The following is an 18,944-nucleotide window of genomic DNA, read 5'->3' on the forward strand; positions in this document are numbered from 1 at the left end:
TTTCATGTTTGGCCACCAAAAATTTTCTTTCAAATCCTGGTACATCTTTGTACTCCCAGGGTGAATTGAAAATCTCGAGTTATGCGCTTCTTGCAAAATCTCGTGCTTTAGTTCCACAACATCAGGTATCCAAATACGTGAGTTAACACGGTATATCCCTTTTCCATCCTTTTGAGCTTTAATTTCTTCTCCCGTCAACTTATTCCTTTCGCGATTCATCACTTGCTCTTGACAGCATCTAATCTTTTCCAAAATTTCAGGTTGAAACCGTATTGCATAAATGGCTTCACCTCCACATTCTGGAGTTTGCACCACTATTTCCATCTTTTCAAAGTCCTTGATTAATTCTTCTGATGACGTTAACATATTCAACTTTTCCTTTCGACTTAAAGTATCAACTACCACATTTGCCTTTCCAGGATGATAGTTTATCGCACAATCATAATCTTTGATCAATTCCAACCACCTTCTTTGTCGCATATTTAGTTCTTTCTGAGTAAAGATATACTTTAAGCTCTTATGGTCCGTATAAATCTCGCACTTTTCCCCGTACAAATAATGCCTCCAAATCTTAAGGGCAAATATAATTGCTGCCAATTCCAAATCGTGCGTTGGATACTTTTGCTCATGCGGTTTGAGTTGCCTTGACGCGTATGCTATTACCTTCCCGTGTTGCATTAACACGCATCCAAGTCCTTTATAGGAAGCATCACTGAATATCACAAATTCACCTTTATCATCTGGTAATACCAACACAGGGGCGGTTATCAACCTCTTCTTTAATTCTTGAAAACTTTCCTCACACTTTTCTGTCCAAACGAACTTCTCATTCTTTCTTGTCAATTTTGTCAATGGAACGGCAATCTTTGAGAAATCTTGCACAAATCTTCTATAGTATCCGGCTAATCCCAGAAAACTTCTGACTTCCGTCGAAGTTTTGGGCCTTTCCCAATTCATTACAGCTTCTATCTTGGCTGGATCCACTTTAATTCCTTCTTTATTAACTACATGACCAAGAAATTGCACTTCTTTTAGCCAAAATTCACACTTTGAAAATTTTGCGTACAGCTTCTCTTTTCGCAGAATTTCCAAGGAAATCCTCAAATGCTCCATATGATCTTCCTCCGTTTTGGAATAAATCAGTATATCGTCGATAAACACAATCACGAACTTGTCCAAATACTGCTTGAACACTCTGTTCATAAGATCCATAAATGCAGCTGGCGCATTCGTCAAGCCAAATGCCATCACCAAAAACTCATAATGTCCGTATCTTGTTCGGAACGCTGTCTTGGGTATATCTTCCGCTTTGATCTTTAGTTGATGATACCCAGATCTTAAATCAATCTTTGAAAAGTACGAAGCTCCTTTTAATTGGTCAAACAAGTCATCGATCCGTGGTAGAGGGTACTTATTCTTGATTGTCAACTTATTCAGCTCACGGTAATCGATACACAATCGCATACTTCCATCCTTCTTCTTTACAAACAACACCGTTGCGCCCCATGGGGATACACTCGGTCGGATTACTCCTTTGTCCAACAACTCTTGCAACTGAGCTGCCAATTCCTTCATTTCAACCGGCGCCATGCGATAGGGAGCTTTCGACACTGGTTCCGTAGCAGGAGCCAATTCAATCGTAAACTCGATCTCTCTGTCTGGAGGTAGTCCAGGCAATTCATCAGGAAACACGTCCGGAAGATCTCTTACTACCGGAATATCGTCGATCTTTACAGATTCTTTCTCCACGTCCACGACATGAGCCAAATAAACCTCGCATCCTTGACGCATCAATCTTCTCGCCTCAATAACCGTTAGAAATTTCTTTTCTTGCCTCCTTCCTTTAAATATCACTTCCTCACCATCCTTGGTTTTTAACTTCACTTTCTTACTTTTACACTCTATTTGCGCCTCATGATTTGACAACCAATCCATTCCTAGAATAACCTCAAATTCTCCTAACTTAAAAGGAATTAAGTCAGCAGAAAAGTGCCGACCTTCTATAGACATATCACAGCCAGGACAAAACTTATTAACAAGAACTTTCTCTTGATTGGCTACCTCTATAATCAAATTAGGCTCTAGAGGGTACGCAACACAATTTAACTTATCAAGAATGCTTTCAGAAATAAAAGATCTGGTTGCTCCAGAATCCATCAAAACTTTTACTTCTACTGAGTTTATAACAAGCATACCTGCTACCACATCCACATTGCACCGCATCTTTCATTGACATGCTAAAGGTCCTAGCTCTGGGTTGAGCTGATGGTGCTGGGAGAGACGGCGGTCCAACAATTTTGAGAATATTAGCCTTCTGCACAGGCTCCTTGTAATTTCTAGCCATATGGTCTACCTTGCCACACTTGAAACAAGCCAAATCAGGCTTCCTTATTTCATTTGAACATTCCAAAGAATAATGCCCCTTCTGGTTGCACTTAAAACATGTTATATCCAGCTTATTACACCTCCCCGGGTGTCTCTTTCCACAGTTCCTGCATTCTTGCATCTGGGTTCTGCTTTTCTTTCCCGGTTGTCCAGCTTTCTGGAAACGGTTCTTCTGAGCTCCATTCCCGGGTCTAAACCTCTGGAACTTTTTGTTCTGACCTCCACCATTCTTTCCAAACTTTCCTCTGAACTTTGAACTTCCTTGCTCTTGCTCAGAGCTTTCAAACTTCCTCTTTCTTCCTTCATTTTCTCTTCGAGCAGCTTTCCGCTCACCTTCCACTATCATTGCCTTCTGAACCAAAGCAGCATAGTTCTTGATCTCCAACATTGCTATTTGACTCCTAATCCACGGCTTAAGTCCCTGCTGGAACCTCTTAGCCTTCTTTGCTTCAGTATTCACGTACTCTGGCACGAACCTTGCCAACTCCGAAAACTTCACCTCATATTCTGCTACCGACATTTCCTCTTGTCTAAGATCCAAAAAATTTCATCTCCAACTGATCTTGCATATAACTTGGAAAATATTTTTCCAGAAACATCTCAGTGAACTTCTCCCAAGATAAGTCTTTGCCTTCCAACAACGCCTTAGAAGACTCCCACCAGAAACTTGCTTCATCTCTCAAATAATAACTTGCGTACTGAGCTTTCTTATCGTCCTTAACTTTGGCTAGCTCAAAGGCTTTTTCCATCTCTCTCAACCACGACTGTGCTTTAATCGGATCTGGCAAACCTAAGAACTCTGGAGGGTGAACAGATTGAAAGTGCTTGAAATTTCCAACTTTTGGGGCCACAGGTTGTTGCAAAAGCTGAGCAAGTTTGCTCATCAAAGTGGTTTCTGGGTTTATTTCTGGGTCTTGGGTGGGAATTTCTTCTTCTTGGTGATCTGGTGAGTTGGCCAATTCTTACAAACCTGATTGAGCAATTATTTAGCAATACGATGACATGGCATATATAACAACAATTTTTTTTTTTTGAAATCTCTTTTGTGGGTTTTAAGTTTTACCCAATTTGCACATGCAATCCTAATACTACACAATTCTCATATCAGTGTTGTTTTATCATGGCACGGAATAGGGTTTTATGATCTTTAGACATGGTTGTACGAAAACATAGCTGTATTTAAAACATGGCATTGAGAACAGTTTATAAGATAAACAAGGTGCACAAAGGAAAGCAAGATAATAGATTTATTTAAATCAAGGGTTATATAGGAAATATTCTGGATTTTAAGGTTCTGAAACAAGGTACAATAAATAGCAGGGTTAAACAGAGGAAAAACTGGAAAACATCCCCCTATCTACCCCTAACTTCCAACTACTACTACTACTACTGCACTGGTCTGAAATACAACAAGATAAATGAAAAAGGGATCCCGACATCTGACCAAGTATCCCAAAGCCTACCGGCGCTGAAAACAACAACAACAATCTACGGGCTCAACCAACAGTCCCGTCTAATCATCTAGGATCTCTCTCAACACAACCAACATCCAGCGAATGATCTTATGCAGCCTCCGGGCCTCAGCATCAGCATCACTAGTGGATGGTCCCTCATCCAATCTCCTCCTGGAAACCTGCTCCACCATCCTCACTCGAACTCGCCACTCATCATCCATAATAGAAGCACTCTGCCTAGACTCTCTGGCTAGTCTATCCACCAAAGCTCCTAACTCAGGAATGCGGGAGTACACAAAGTCTCGGTCCTGGGCTAACTTGCCACCAATTCTGAAAGGAACAGTCTTAGGCATCTCCGCCTCTGGCTCAGGGGCAGGGGTCTCTGAATCAGGCCTCAAGGGTGAAATCTGTATAGGGATCTCACTACTCTCAGAAGGGTCCTCCTCTAGGTCTGAACTAACATATACAGGCTCCTCTGGAGAGGGTGGAATAGGGTCCACAGGGGTACCAGTCAAGCTAATCTCTGAGTCTGAGTCACTACCACTACTAGGATCCTGAGAGAAAACATAAAACAACAACCAAGAAACAATGTTAGGGTCAAATAAAGCTTCCAGCTAACTCACACCCTAACTTTAGTTTCTGCTTTACCAATCAAACACTTTCCTTAGACTATACCTAATATCCTAACTCAACTCTACATGAGTCAACTCTCTCGCGATCTAGATATATTCCCAAAATACCCCTTTTTAAAAAAAACTAACTTGTCTCAGGGACTAGATCCTGTAGCTCTGATACCAACTTATGACGACCTCAATCTCGGGGTTAGGAAATGAGGACTCACACACCTCTAATCTACTAATTAAATATGCATAAACCCCCGATTAACTACTAACAGGATGAACAGGATAAAGTATGAGACAAGATTACAACTACCAATCACAGAATATAACTTACAAACCCAAAATATTATTAAATAATCAATATCGATTCTGGCTGGGAACCGACAGATAACCCATTGTATCTTTAAACACCACTTTCTAGGCGCGAGCTCACTCATAACCTGTACTACCTGCTCTGGCAACTGGAAGCCCTCAACACGGTAGGGACCACCAGGTACGCTCTTACGAGCAGTGCGCCTAAGCCTGGCCATCTTCTTGCTTAACTGCCATGGTTAGATTAAGACAAAACAAGTGAGTAGAAAACTCAGCAAGTAACTATATAGCAGTTCTACAATATCAATTCTCAATATACTTTGAACAAACTAGGGCATTCTATTTTAGCTAATCTAGGTGGCAGATTTCCATATATTTATTTTTTTGTTTTCTTTGAGATAAGGAAAGGGTTTCCGAAGAATAGTTGGGCTTTCAAGGAAACAAAGCTCGAAATAGGACAAAAGACGACATTCATCACAATTTATTATAGGATCAAAATAGATCTTTCGATAGAGGAAAATAACAGTATGCAAGATATAGAATCATTCATATGATCAACAATTTCAGGGATAGGGTTCTGAGCTTTAAACTCCACAATAACATAATCAACTCTTTTCAAATCTGTATAAACCATTTTCATTTCCAAAAATCAATTTACTGAATAAAAGTTTCAGTTCGCTTTCTTAAATAATCATTTAGAACCCTTGATTGGATCACTTATCTTTCCATTTCATTATATACGGGTGATCAGCTCGTATCGACCTCCATTCCGGTCTTTAAGGTACCATTCGGCATAATTTCAGCCTTAAATTGGACTAGTCCCACTAGCCTCTTACCATGACTGGACTAGTCCCACTAGCCTCTTACGTCTCAATCCAATCCATCAGGAATTCAGTTGGAAAACCTTGAGTTGGAAAACAATAGGTTTTCTAAAATTCATTTTATCATTACCAAGCCTTTGAAATCATTCGGACTCTTTCAAGTCGAAACTCATTCTTAATTTAGATTTTAAAGAAACAAAGTTCAGGGAGTGAATCAAAGGTACGCAAAGAACAATTCTCAAGAATTCTGTATCAAGGATAACAAGGCACTAAATTTGAAGGATCAGAAATAACTTAGGGATCATTAGGGCGATCAAGAGAAACAGGGTATCATTAACAGAGTTATCCAAGATAATTTAAAGGTTCAATATGATTCATGGCATTATAGGAATCTTAAACAGAAAGGCAGATTATCAACGGGTGAAATTAATAGGATTATCAATAACAGGTTATGAAGAACAAAGGGTACTTCAAATCAATATCAGGGTTTCATAAAGCTAGGGTTTTATACTTTAACAGTTCCATACTCTACATGGTATGAACAATATTTCCTTTATAATCATTTACACAAGTAATCAGGGTTACTTGCCTGAAATTGCTTTCCTGAGGGTTGAACTACTGCCACCTAGTATACTTTTCCCTTTCCTAGCTCGAATGCCCTCACGCTCCGAATCTACAATGAAAACCAAAATCTTAATTAGATTCCCAACTCTCGTTCCCGGAACGATCACTCTATACGATAACTCAATTATATTCCTGACTCGAACTATACGAGTATAGCTTATACACATAAGCACATAACACATAGCACATGGCACAATCCTTTCTCGAAGTTTTTATATCCTTATATACCTAGCAATCAAAGCGTACTCACTTGACCTTGGCTATTTCTCAAATCAAACTAACACGACTCTTTTACGAGTACTAGACCCATTTACAACCAAACATTTACGTGCATACTATCACTTATATCAATCGACTTAATTCCCTTTTCTTTTATTCCTTAATTCGAACCAAAACAACAATCAAATCAAGCAAAATCAAAGATTTTCACATATAACACTCAATCATTCTTTCAATTACCAAAATCAAGTTTTGACCTTTATTTCTTATGGCCTATTCGGCCTTAACACTTATCACAATCAAGAATCAAACATGCAAAAATAGATTTTGACATGCAAGGTTATATACCACATTTCTTTCTTGTTTTAATCCCTTATTAAATCATTCCATTCATTAAGTCACCAAACCATGCACTGCTTAGTGATTTCAACTTAATCAATCCATCAATTCAACATGCATACACTTAATCACCAAGTTATCCCCTTTTTATCTTGTTTTCATTCGGCAAGAACATAATTTTCAACTCAAAGACTAATTACTAGCATGCACTCATTGATCTCCTTTAAAACTATCATGCAATTGCTTTTAAATCATACAAACTTAGTGTTTACCAAGATTATCTCACCAAATTCAATTTCCTTTCTTATTAACTCAAAAATTCGAACCTAAACTTAGCATGCAACAATAATTCATTCATTATTAATCTAATCACCATCCATCATTACTTTAATCAAGTCTACTCACAACAAACCACTTTAAAGATTCAACCCATTCGGGTTTATCAAGAAAACACACATACAAAGATCAATCTTGACATGCAAAGTCCTATATCACATTTTCATCTTGTTTTAAGCCTTAACTTAGTCATTTAACTCATTTTCATCAAGATTTCCGAAGCACAAAGCCAAACATCACCTAATGACTCAACCTTAATAAAATTATACAAAGCATGCATTCACTTAATCACAAATCAATCTCTTTTAAACCCATTTTCCATTCGGCAAACATTCAAAATTCACAATCCAAGAACCAAACATTGACATGCATCACTAACTCCTCTTTTAAATCAACATGCAACTCTATTTCCTACTAATTAAGCTTAGTTCATACCAAGATCAAGTCACAAAATTCAATTTCCCTTTTTATTAGCATATAGCCGAAGCAAAAACTCACATGCAAATCATCAATTTTGATTTTCTAAGCAACAATCACATGCACACATTCATTTTACAATCAAGGAAATCATTTTACCAATCACATACTCAATTTTCAACAAAAGAAACAAAACCCTTTTTTCAAGCTTTCAAGAAACCATAACATGCAACATTAAAATCCAACAATCACATCATGAAAAACCCACCGGCTCTCCTTTGGATCATGGCCGGTGGTGGTCGAACTTGAGAGTGCCCATAACGGGTCTCCTCTTGAGTTTTAAACCATAAAATCACTTGAATTCTACTCTTATGATCATATATCAAGAAATTATATTTCCTTGAACATAACCATAGAGATGGAACCATAAACACTTATACAAACACTTACATGCAAGTGAAATCTAAGAAGTATACCGAAAATGGAAGCTATAGATGGTTATATCTTTGAATTTGGATGAGTATTTATTATTGCATGCAAGAGAGAGAAAAGAGATGGGGAGAGAGCCGAGAGAGAGAGAAGAGAAAAAGAAGAGAGAAAAGAGTGAGTATTCGGCAAGAAGAAGAAAATGAGGAAGGAAGGGAGTATTTATACTCCACCAAGATTAAGGGCAAAATAGTAATCTAATAACTCCCTTTTTAGTTTGCATTTTCTTTCTCTTTTTACTTAATTGCAACGAAATTCAAAATAAAAATATTTCTCTCTCGGAAAGTCAAGAATTATTGAAAATGACATTTTTAACGCATAGGCCTCGAAATTAGCTTTTTATCCATTACTCATAATAAGAATTTGAGCGAGCGGTTGATTTTATATGAATTTCGCAAACTCGCTTTAATAAATACCTTTTCCACGTAAAATCGATTTAAAAATGCAAAGGTCAACAATTAAATTCACTTATCATTTTTAAAAAGTCTCTAAGACCTCTACGAAGATAATAGAACAAATCCCATGTTTTTATCCATCTTAGATGATTTTATAAAAATGCACGAAGGTTAATTAAACCTTTACTTAAATCACATAATTCCTTTAAAATTAACAAAAATTGACACAGAACATATAATCATGCACACAGTCAAGCAATCACACGCATATAGTCACATAACGACTCAGGTCTGATCATAGAATATATCACTCTTAAATCTTTATCCTCTTTTACGCGTACCGGGTCACGTTCAGCCTGACGGCCCGACGCTCAGCGTTTCGATTACGCTTCTCATTATCTTTGCCAATTAACACGTCTCTTAAGACGAAATACCTTATTCATTCACTTCACATATAATTCACATTTTACATATTTTTTAACTCTTTAATGGAAGGGGTTCCATTCTACCTGACGGCCCGAAACCACAGCTCGACTTCTAAGCTGACTCTTTAAAATGGAACGTTTTTATCCACGCTCCTTAACTATAGTATACAGATAAGACAAATAATCACCACTTATTCACATAACACATACTTTATTTTTTTAATTACGACGAAAAATTCTCGGTCGTTACAAAGATCATAACTACTTTTCTGGGTTATAAGGCTGTGGAATTCAATCTAGAGTCTGACAAGGCATATTTGATCAGACTAGATCAGGACATAAGGAAAGCTAAAATAAATGATCTCAGGGCTGCTATTTTTCAAACTGGTGAAGATACAGCTGAATTGAAAAATGCTAAAAGGAGGATGGTCAATGAACTTGAATATGCTGAAAGATGTCTTTTGAAGAACTATCTCAGAACAACTCCTGACATCAAAGAGATTAGAAATTGAAGCCAAGTTGAAGATCTACAACTGCTTAAATTCTGAAATGTATACAGACTGAAGCTGATATCAGATCTTAAGGATGGTAAAGCTGAAAGGACTGTAAGTTATAGTTATCTAGTCAAATTCTCATGCATTTGTACTTAATGTTTTTGACATCATCAAATATCTGTTAAACTTATATATTATGCTAATTTACAAGTTAGGGAAGATTGTTAGATATATTTGTGATGTCATGTCTAATATGATTTGTGTTTAGTTTTCAGATCTTACTTAAACAGGATAAGTCAGTACTTAACTGAAAATCAATACTTATACTGAAGTCATAACTTAAGATATCAGAACTTAAGTTATCAGGAGATATTTATCAGGAGATAATATCAGGACTTAAGGAGACTTTCAGATAAGGAAGGCGGCTGATTGAAAGGAAAAAAGATCAAGACAAACGTAAGAAGAGATATGCATGAAGAAGGAATTTTATGGAGAATAGAATACTTGGAAGAAAAGATAACTGATTGATATATTTTAGGAAGCAGCATTATATTCGATATCAATTAGAACATTATCTTGTAACTGTGTAGTATATAAACACTAACATAGGGTTTACACTATATGTGTTATCGTTATCGAAAATATTATTCATTGTAACCCTAGCAGCTCTCGTGATAATTTGTTCATCACTGAGAGAGGACAGTTCCATATTATAATAGAGTTTATTGTGTTGAATAAAATCTGTGTTCTATTACTTGTGTTCTTTAATTCGATTTGATTGTAGTAAACACTGTATTCAACCCCCTTCTACAGTGTGTGTGACCTAACATATTGTGTAATTAGCGTTTATTTTTTTGTTCTTGTTTATTCGCTTTGAGTTATGCTTTCGTTGTTGTATACTCAACAACTGGTACCAGAGCCTAGGTTTTCAGGCTAGTAGGAGCGATGGCAGAAGAAGGGAAGGTAAAGATCGACAAATCTGATGGCAAAGATTATGGGTCTTGGAAGATGCAAATTGAGGATTATTTGTATCAGAAAAAACTACACGAACCGCTGGAAGAGAACAAACCAGCTTCAATGAAGGATGAAGACTGAAAGCTATTGGACAGGCAGGCTCTGGGTGTTGTCAGGTTGACTTTGGCAAAGAACGTTGCTTACCATATCATTATGAAAAAGACAACTTATGGTGTGATCAAGGCTTTGTCAAACATGTATGAGAAGCCGTCTGCTTCAAATAAGGTGTATTTGAGATTGAATGAAGGCGATTGTGTTGCTTATCATGTGAACGAATTTAAATCTATCCTAACAAGATTACCGTCGGTGGATATTAAATTCGATGATGAAGTACAGGCCTTGTTGTTGGCATCCTCATTACTAGACAGTTGGTCAGGTTTTGTTACTGCTATAAGTAATTCATCTGGGAGCGGTAAGATGACTTTTGATGGAGTTCGAGATTCGATTATTGAAGAAGATATTCGTAGGAGAAACTCATGAGAGTCGCCAGGTTCCTTGTTCAGTGCTGAGAGTGGAGGTAGAAAGTTTACAAATGGGCAGAATAAGGGGCATAACAGTTCGAAGCCACAGAAGAAAGGACAATCCAAAGACCGCAAGGATATTGTTTGTTGAAGGGTCACTTCAGGAATCAGTGCATGGCTCCCGCGACTCCTAAATGAAAGAGTAAAGAAGATAATTCATCTAACATAATTAAAGAAGTGGTGGATGACGATGCTTTGATTTTTTGTATTGAATGTTCGGTTAAATCATGGGTTATGGATTCTGGTGCACCATTCCATGCTACCCGTTTCAAGGTTTTGATGTTAATTTTCAGAGTTAAAATTTTTGGTAAAGTTCGTCTTGCTGATGACGAGACTTTGGATATTGCGGGCACGGGAGATATTAATCTCAGAACCTCTTTGGGAAGTAGCTGGACGTTGAAAGATGTAAGGTACATTCCTGGACTGAAGAAGAAGTTGCATTTTGTGAGTCAGTTAGATAAGGAAGGGTATCGGGTTACTTTCGGAGACGGACAATGGAAGGTTATAAAAGGGAATCTAATTATTGTTTGTGAAGAGAAAAATGGGACTTTGTACATTGTTGAACAATCTAGCTATGAAGTAAATGCAGTTGCTGATGAGATTGAGTCTTCAACTTTGTGGCACTAAAGGCTTGGTCATATGAAATATGGATCAGTATCTAATACGGATAACTTGGTGGTTAAGATATAGGATTTTGTATCGTTATAAATACACCATATTAGTCTTCCTTGGTTTCATTGTTAAAATTCGTAAGGCTCTTCTTAGCATAAATTAGCAATCTTGTAAAATTCGTAGAAAATTATTCGTACGTCAGAATTTGATGATTCTGGACTTTTCGGAAAGATATTTTTGTTCTCTACAACTTTCGTATTTCGTATTTTCCAAGATATCATCATTTAGAGGGTCAAAAATGCTATATTCAGATCTGTTCAGAATTTGAGGTAAGTACTTTTTGACTTACTTTTATTTTTAGAAAAGTTTTGATACTCTGATTTTCGAATTTCGTATAAGATATAAGAATTCTATTTCGAACTGTATAAGAAATAAGATACGAGAATCTTTTGAAACCCAGTCTCTACGTTTTCGAACCCGTTCATAATTTACGCTATAGTTCCAGAACTAGCCTTAGATACCCTTATTAGGCGCACAAGTGTGCAACTTTAGATACTTATTAAGGGCACGTAATTTATTGAACGTTATATGTCGACCACTGGAAAAGTGTGGTATAAAGAATAAGAATAAGAATTATATGCCGGCTACTGGCAAAGTGTGGTCGTAGATCAAGACTGTGGTATTTATAAGAATTATCATTTCGTTCTATTTTATTATGTTCTGATCTGTTATAAAATCTGCTCTCTTCTATTTTAAATTCTGAATTTTAAAATATAAAACTTTGGGTTGGATTTGTTTTCAATTTTTTTTACAAAATTATAATTGTTTTGAGAAAAATCGTTTTATTGAAAACACACATTGATTTTCGGTTAAATAGTTAGTCAATTTGTACTTTCTGAGCTTTGTAGCTCACCCCCTTTTAATATTTCAGGTTTCACCCAATGTTTCGAGTTGGATAGCATTCAAGTTCAAGGACTTAGTATTGGAGTAGATTGACTTTTGGACTTCCGTTAGTTGCGCTTTTGTAATAATAGTCACCTTTGTAATAAAATTTTGGAATAGTAATTGTATTTTGTTTTAGTTTTGATTTAGAACAAAATACAATTACTAATCAAAACTAAAACAAAATACAATTACTAATCCAAAATTCTATTACAAAGGTGACTATTATTACAAAAGCGCAACTAACGGAAGCCCAAAAGTCAATCTACTCCAATACTAAGTCCTTGAACTTGAATGTTATCCAACTCAAAACTTAAGGCGAAACCTGAAATAATTAAATGCGTTGAGCTACAAAACTCAGCAAGTACAAATTGACTAACTATTTAACCGAAAATCAAAGGATGTTTTTAATAAAACAATTTTTCTCAAAATAATAATAATTTTGTAAAAACAATTTCAAAAATATATCCAACCTAAAGTTTTATATTTTAAAATTCAAAATTTAAAACAGAAGAGTGCAGATTTTATAATAGATCAGATCAAAATAAAACAGAACGAAATGATAATTCTTATAAATACCACAATCATGATCTACGACCACACTTTGTCGGTAGCCGATATCTAATTCTTATTCTTATCCTTTATACCACACTTTTCCAGTGGTTGACATCTAAAGTTCAATAATTACGCGCCCTTAATAGGTATCTAAAGTTGCACACTTATGCGCCCAATAAGGGTATCTAAGGTTAGTTCCGTAACTATAGTGTAAATTACAAACGTGTTCGAAAACGTAGAGACTAGGTTTCAAAAGATTCTCGTATCTTATTTCTTATACAGTTCGAAATAGAATTCTTATATCTTATACGAAATTCAAAAATCAGAGTATCAAAACTTTTCCGAAAATAAAAGTAAGTCAAAAAGTACTTACCTCAAAGTCTGACCAGATCTGTGTTGGACTTCGAGCACATAAACGCAACGGAAATAGTAATTAAAAACGTGAAAAACCAGAATTTTCGAAACCCACCGCATGATCCATGCAAAAAATAGATATTTAATTCGTAGATCAGATTGTTTACCTTAAGAAGTGTTAGATATATTTGATAATGTCATGGCTAATATGATTTATGTTTAGTTTTCAGATCTTACTTAAACAGGATAAATTAGTACTTACTGGAAGTCAGGACTTAAGGATATCAGTACTTATATTATCAGGAGATAGTCATCAGAAGATGGATTTCAGAACTTAAGTGCTGAAGGACGTTCAGATAAGGACAGTAGCTGATTAAACGAAAGAAGATCGAGATAAACATAAGAAGAGATATGCATGAAGAAGGAATTCTATGAAGAATAGAATACTTGGAAGAAATGATAGCTGATTGATATATTTTAGGAAGCAGAATTATATTCCATATCAATTAGCGATTATCTTGTAACTGTGTAGTATATAAACACAGACATAGGGTTTACACTATAAGTGTTATCATATTCGAGAAGATTATTCATTGTAACCCTAGCAGCTCTCGTGATAATTATTCATCACTGAGAGGTAACAGTTCCATACTGTAACAGAGTTTATTGTTTCAATAAAGTTTGTTTTCTGTTACTTGAGATATTAAAGTTTGATTTGATTGTACTTTACACTATATTCACCCCCTCTACAGTGTGTGTGACCTAAAAAGTGGTATCAGAGCCGATCTGTTAACGCACATACAGTTTAAGATCCAAACACAATCATGTCTGACACAGAAACTCCAACTAAGCCTACCAAAACTGAAGAACCACCAAAGACACAAATTTAAAGTCGGTATGAGACCATCAGAGTTCCCATACCGAGACCATCTGAATATCCCATATGGAAGGTGAGGATGACCATGTTCCTGGAAGCAACAGATCCAGAATATCTTGATAGAATCAAGGAAGGGCCTCACAAACCAACCAAGCTCGCTGTTGCAGTTGCAGGTGAAGCAGCAAAGACCGTACCAAAGGAGAAGAGTGATTATACTGCTGAAGATATCGCATCAATTGCTAAGATGCTAAGGTACGACACTTACTGCATAGTGCCATTGATAATGTAATGTCAAACAGGGTAATTAACTGCAAGACTGCTAAGGATATATGGGATGCTCTGGAAACAAGGTGTCAGGGAACTGATACAATTAAGAAGAACAGGAAGGCAATACTCACTCAAGAGTATGAACACTTTGACTCAAAGGCTAATGAGTCATTGACTGATTTATATGATAGATTTGTCAAACTCTTGAATGATTTGTCATTGGTTGATAAGGAGTATGATCTTGAAGATTCAAACCTTAAATTTATGTTAGCTCTTCCTGAATGCTGGGATTTGAAGGCAACAACAATAAGAGACAACTACAATCTTGATGAAACAACTCTTGATGAAATTTATGGAATGCTCAAGACTCATGAACTTGAGATGGAACAAAGAAGCAAGAGGAAAGGAGGAAAGTCAAGGACAGTTGCTCTTAAGGCTGAAGAAGAATCCCCCAAGGCAGCTACCTCAAGGAAAGATAAGGGTAAAGCTCTTTTCACAAAGTCTGATGCTGAGTCATCAAGTTCTGAAAGTAATGATGACTCAGATTCTGAAAGCTTGCCTGAGACTGATGCTGATGAGGAGATGATGAAGCTGTGTGCTCTTATGGTGAAAGGGATCACAAAGATTGCATACAGAAAGTTCAGGAAGGGAAAGAAGTTTTCCAGGAAAGGCACAAGTTCTGATAAGAAGAATTTCAGAAGATCTGAGGGCAGAGGAGGAAAGTCTGATAGAGGAGATTATACCAATGTCAAATGCTATAATTGTGGTGAGAAAGGCCACATATCTCCTGATTGTGAGAAAGTGAAGGGTGACAAAGGCAAGGCTCTTGTCACAAAGAAGAAAAGCTGGACAGACACCTCAGACTCTGAAAGTGAGGAGAACTATGCTTTGATGGCAAATGCTGATAAAGAAAGTGCTGAGAGCAGTTCTGAAGCTGCTGAAACAAAGGTACCTCAGACTACTTATGCTTTTCATACTGATGATATTAATGAGTTGAGAAGATATCTTAAAACCATGTTTGTTAGTTATAGAGATCAAACTTTAACATGTGAAAGATTAACTTCTGAAAATCTTGATTTTAAGAAAAGAAATGATTTCTTAGAAAAAGAGTTAGTTAAGCAAAAACCAAAGTTAAAACCTATTAAGTTTGTAACTATAAAGTCTGTTAATGAGAAATCAGAAGTTAAAGTGGAATTAACTTCTGACAAACTAAAACAGGAAAAGACAGCTGAAGTAAACATAGGCTTAATGACTAAGAAGCAGCTTAAGCATAAGCTGAAAGATGTTAAGAATGCAAACAAGGTAAAATTAACTAGGAAAAATAGGAATGGAAAGGAAGGTGTAAATAAAAATAATGATTATAAGCCCGTTCCTGATGCTCCTAGGAAAACGTGTCATAACTGTGGAAGTTCTAACCATCTGGCTTCTTTTTGTAGGAAGAATAAGAACATAAACTCCTTACCTTCAAAATCAGGAGTTAAGAGTCAGTCTGTTAGATATAAACCACAAAATCCTTGTTTTCATTGTGGTAGTTTATGGCATTCCATTTATACTTGTAAGGAATATCATAGTTTGTACTATGATTATTATCAAATAAAACCTTCTTTGAAGAAAGTTTCCATTGTTCCTTCTAGTATAAATTCTGATTCAAAGTCTGACAGTGTAAGTTCTGATAAGAATAATGTTAACATAAACTCTGATGCTAAATCCGCTACAAATGTTAACAAACTTGATAAGGCCAAAGGATCCAAGCAAGTCTGGGTCCTTAAAACTAATCATTAGTGGTCTTTGTGATTGCAGGGCAACAGGAAAAATATTCTAGTTCTGGACAGTGGATGTTCAGGACATATAACTGGAAATAAGGCCCTGCTATCAGACTTTGTGGAGAAAGCTGGCCCAAGTGTTTCTTATGGAGATGGCAATATTGGAAAAACATTGGGATATGGCAATATCAATCTTGGGAATGTCATCATTAAAGAAGTAGCTCTGGTCTCAGGACTTAAACACAATCTGCTGAGTATAAGTCAAATCTGTGACAGAGGTTATCATGTTGATTTCTTTGAAGAACACTGTGAAGTTGTGAGTAAATCTAAAGGCAAAGTTGTTCTGAAAGGATACAGGCGTGGTAACATTTATGAAGCTAAGCTTTCAATAAGTACTGATGGTTCTGCAATCTGTCTGATGAGTAGAGCATCAATTGAAGAAAGCTTGAATTGGCACAAGAAACTCTCTCATTTAAACTTCAACAATATAAATGAACTGGTCAAGAAAGATCTTGTGAGAGGACTGTCAAAGTCAGTATTTGCTTCTGATGGCCTGTGTGATTCTTGTCAGAAGGCCAAACAAAGAAAATCTTCATTTAAGAGCAAGACTGAATCATCAATTCTTGAGCCTTATCATCTACTACATGTTGATCTATTTGGTCAAGTGAATGTCATGTCTATTGCAAAGAAGAAATATGCGTTGGTTATAGTGGATGAGTTCACCAGATACACATGGGTGTATTTCTTGCACACAAAAAGTGAAACTGCATCTATCTTGATTGATCATGTCAAACATCTGGATAAATTGGTCAAAGATTCTGTGAAAATCATAAGGAGTGATAATGTCACTGAGTTCAAGAATTTGATAATGGAAGAGTTCTGCAAAAACCATGGAATTAAGCAGGAATTTTCTGCTCCTGGAACTCCACAGCAAAATGGAGTTGTTGAAAGGAAGAATAGAACTCTCGTTGAAGCTGTACGTACAATGCTTGAAGAAGCAAAGCTTCCAACCTATTTATGGGCTGAAGCTGTGCAGAATGCTTGTTTTACTCAAAATGCAACACTCATTAACAAGCAAGGAAAAACACCATATGAGATGGTGAAGAAAAAGAAGCCAAATCTGAAGTACTTTCATGTATTTGGATGCAAGTGTTTTATTCTCAAGACTCATCCTGAACAACTATCCAAATTTGATCTAAAAGCTAATGAAGGAATCTTTGTTGGATATCCAATTTCCACAAAAGCCTTCAGAGTCTATAATTTGAGAACAAGAGTGGTCATGGAATCTATCAACGTCTCTTTTGATGACAAGAAGATTACTGGTCTTGAAGATTTTATTGATCATGATCAGCTGAGATTTGAAAATGAAGACTCAAATTCTGATACTGAAAATCCTGACAGTCTAAGTCCTGATACTATAAACTCTGATAGATTAAACTCTGATGTTATTGAAACTGTGGTGACTACGCCAAAGGAAGATGCACCTATGCAAGGGGAGCATACTCAAGAACATATCACATCTCAAGAAGCATCGGAACATACATCTGGCTCTTCAAGTTCTGATCCGTCAAGTTCTGATAAGCCAAGTTCTGATACTTCTAAAAATCTAAATTCTGAAGAATCCAACTCAGAGAGCATAGTTTCAGGGGGAGCATCAGAAAATGAAAATGAAGAGAGCATGGATCATGGGGGAGCATCCAGTTCTAGAGAAAACCTTCCATCTGCAAGGAAGTGGACTAAATCATATACACCTGATTTGATAATTGGAAATCCTGATGCAGGAGTCAGAACTAGAACAGGTACTTCAAACGAATGTCTTTACAATTCTTTTCTCTCTCAGACTGAGCCAAAGAAAGTGGAAGAAGCTCTTCAAGATGCTGATTGGGTGCAAGCAATGCAGGAAGAGTTAAATGAATTTGAAAGAAACAAAGTCTGGACCCTAGTGCCAAGACCAAAGAATAGATCTGTTGTTGGTACAAAGTGGGTATTCAGAAACAAAACTGACAGTGATGGCATAATTACAAGGAATAAGGCAAGGCTGGTTGCAAAAGGATATTCTCAACAAGAGGGAATTGATTATGATGAAACATTTGCACCAGTTGCTAGGTTAGAAGCCATAAGGATATTTTTGGCTTATGCTGCTCACAAAAAGTTTACTGTCTTTCAAATGGATGTGAAAAGTGTTTTTCTCAATGGAGAATTGGAGGAGGAAGTATATGTTGAACAACCTCCAGGCTTTGTAGATTCCAAACATCCAGATTATGTCTACAGGCTTGATAAAGCACTTTATGGACTTAAGCAAGCTCCTAGAGCATGGTATGAGACCTTAGCTCAGTTTCTTCTGGAAAGTGGATTTAACAGAGGAACTATAGACAAAACACTGTTCTACCTCAACCATGGAAATGACTTACTTCTGGTCCAGATTTATGTTGATGATATTATTTTTGGGTCTACAAATGACAGACTTTGTAAAAAATTTGCCAAACTGATGCAGTCAAGGTATCAGATGAGTATGATGGGGGAACTTAGCTATTTTCTGGGCCTTCAAGTCAAGCAAAATGAAGAAGGCACTTTTATTTGTCAAACTAAGTACACCAGAAACTTGCTGAAGAAATTTGGAATGCAAGATTATTCAAGTGCATCCACTCCCATGACCACTGCAACAAAACTGGATAAGGATACTGATAAATCAATAGATATTACTGATTACAG

This window comes from Apium graveolens, chromosome 3 (assembly GCF_009905375.1).
Source record: "Apium graveolens cultivar Ventura chromosome 3, ASM990537v1, whole genome shotgun sequence".
Taxonomy (NCBI): Eukaryota; Viridiplantae; Streptophyta; class Magnoliopsida; order Apiales; family Apiaceae; genus Apium; species Apium graveolens.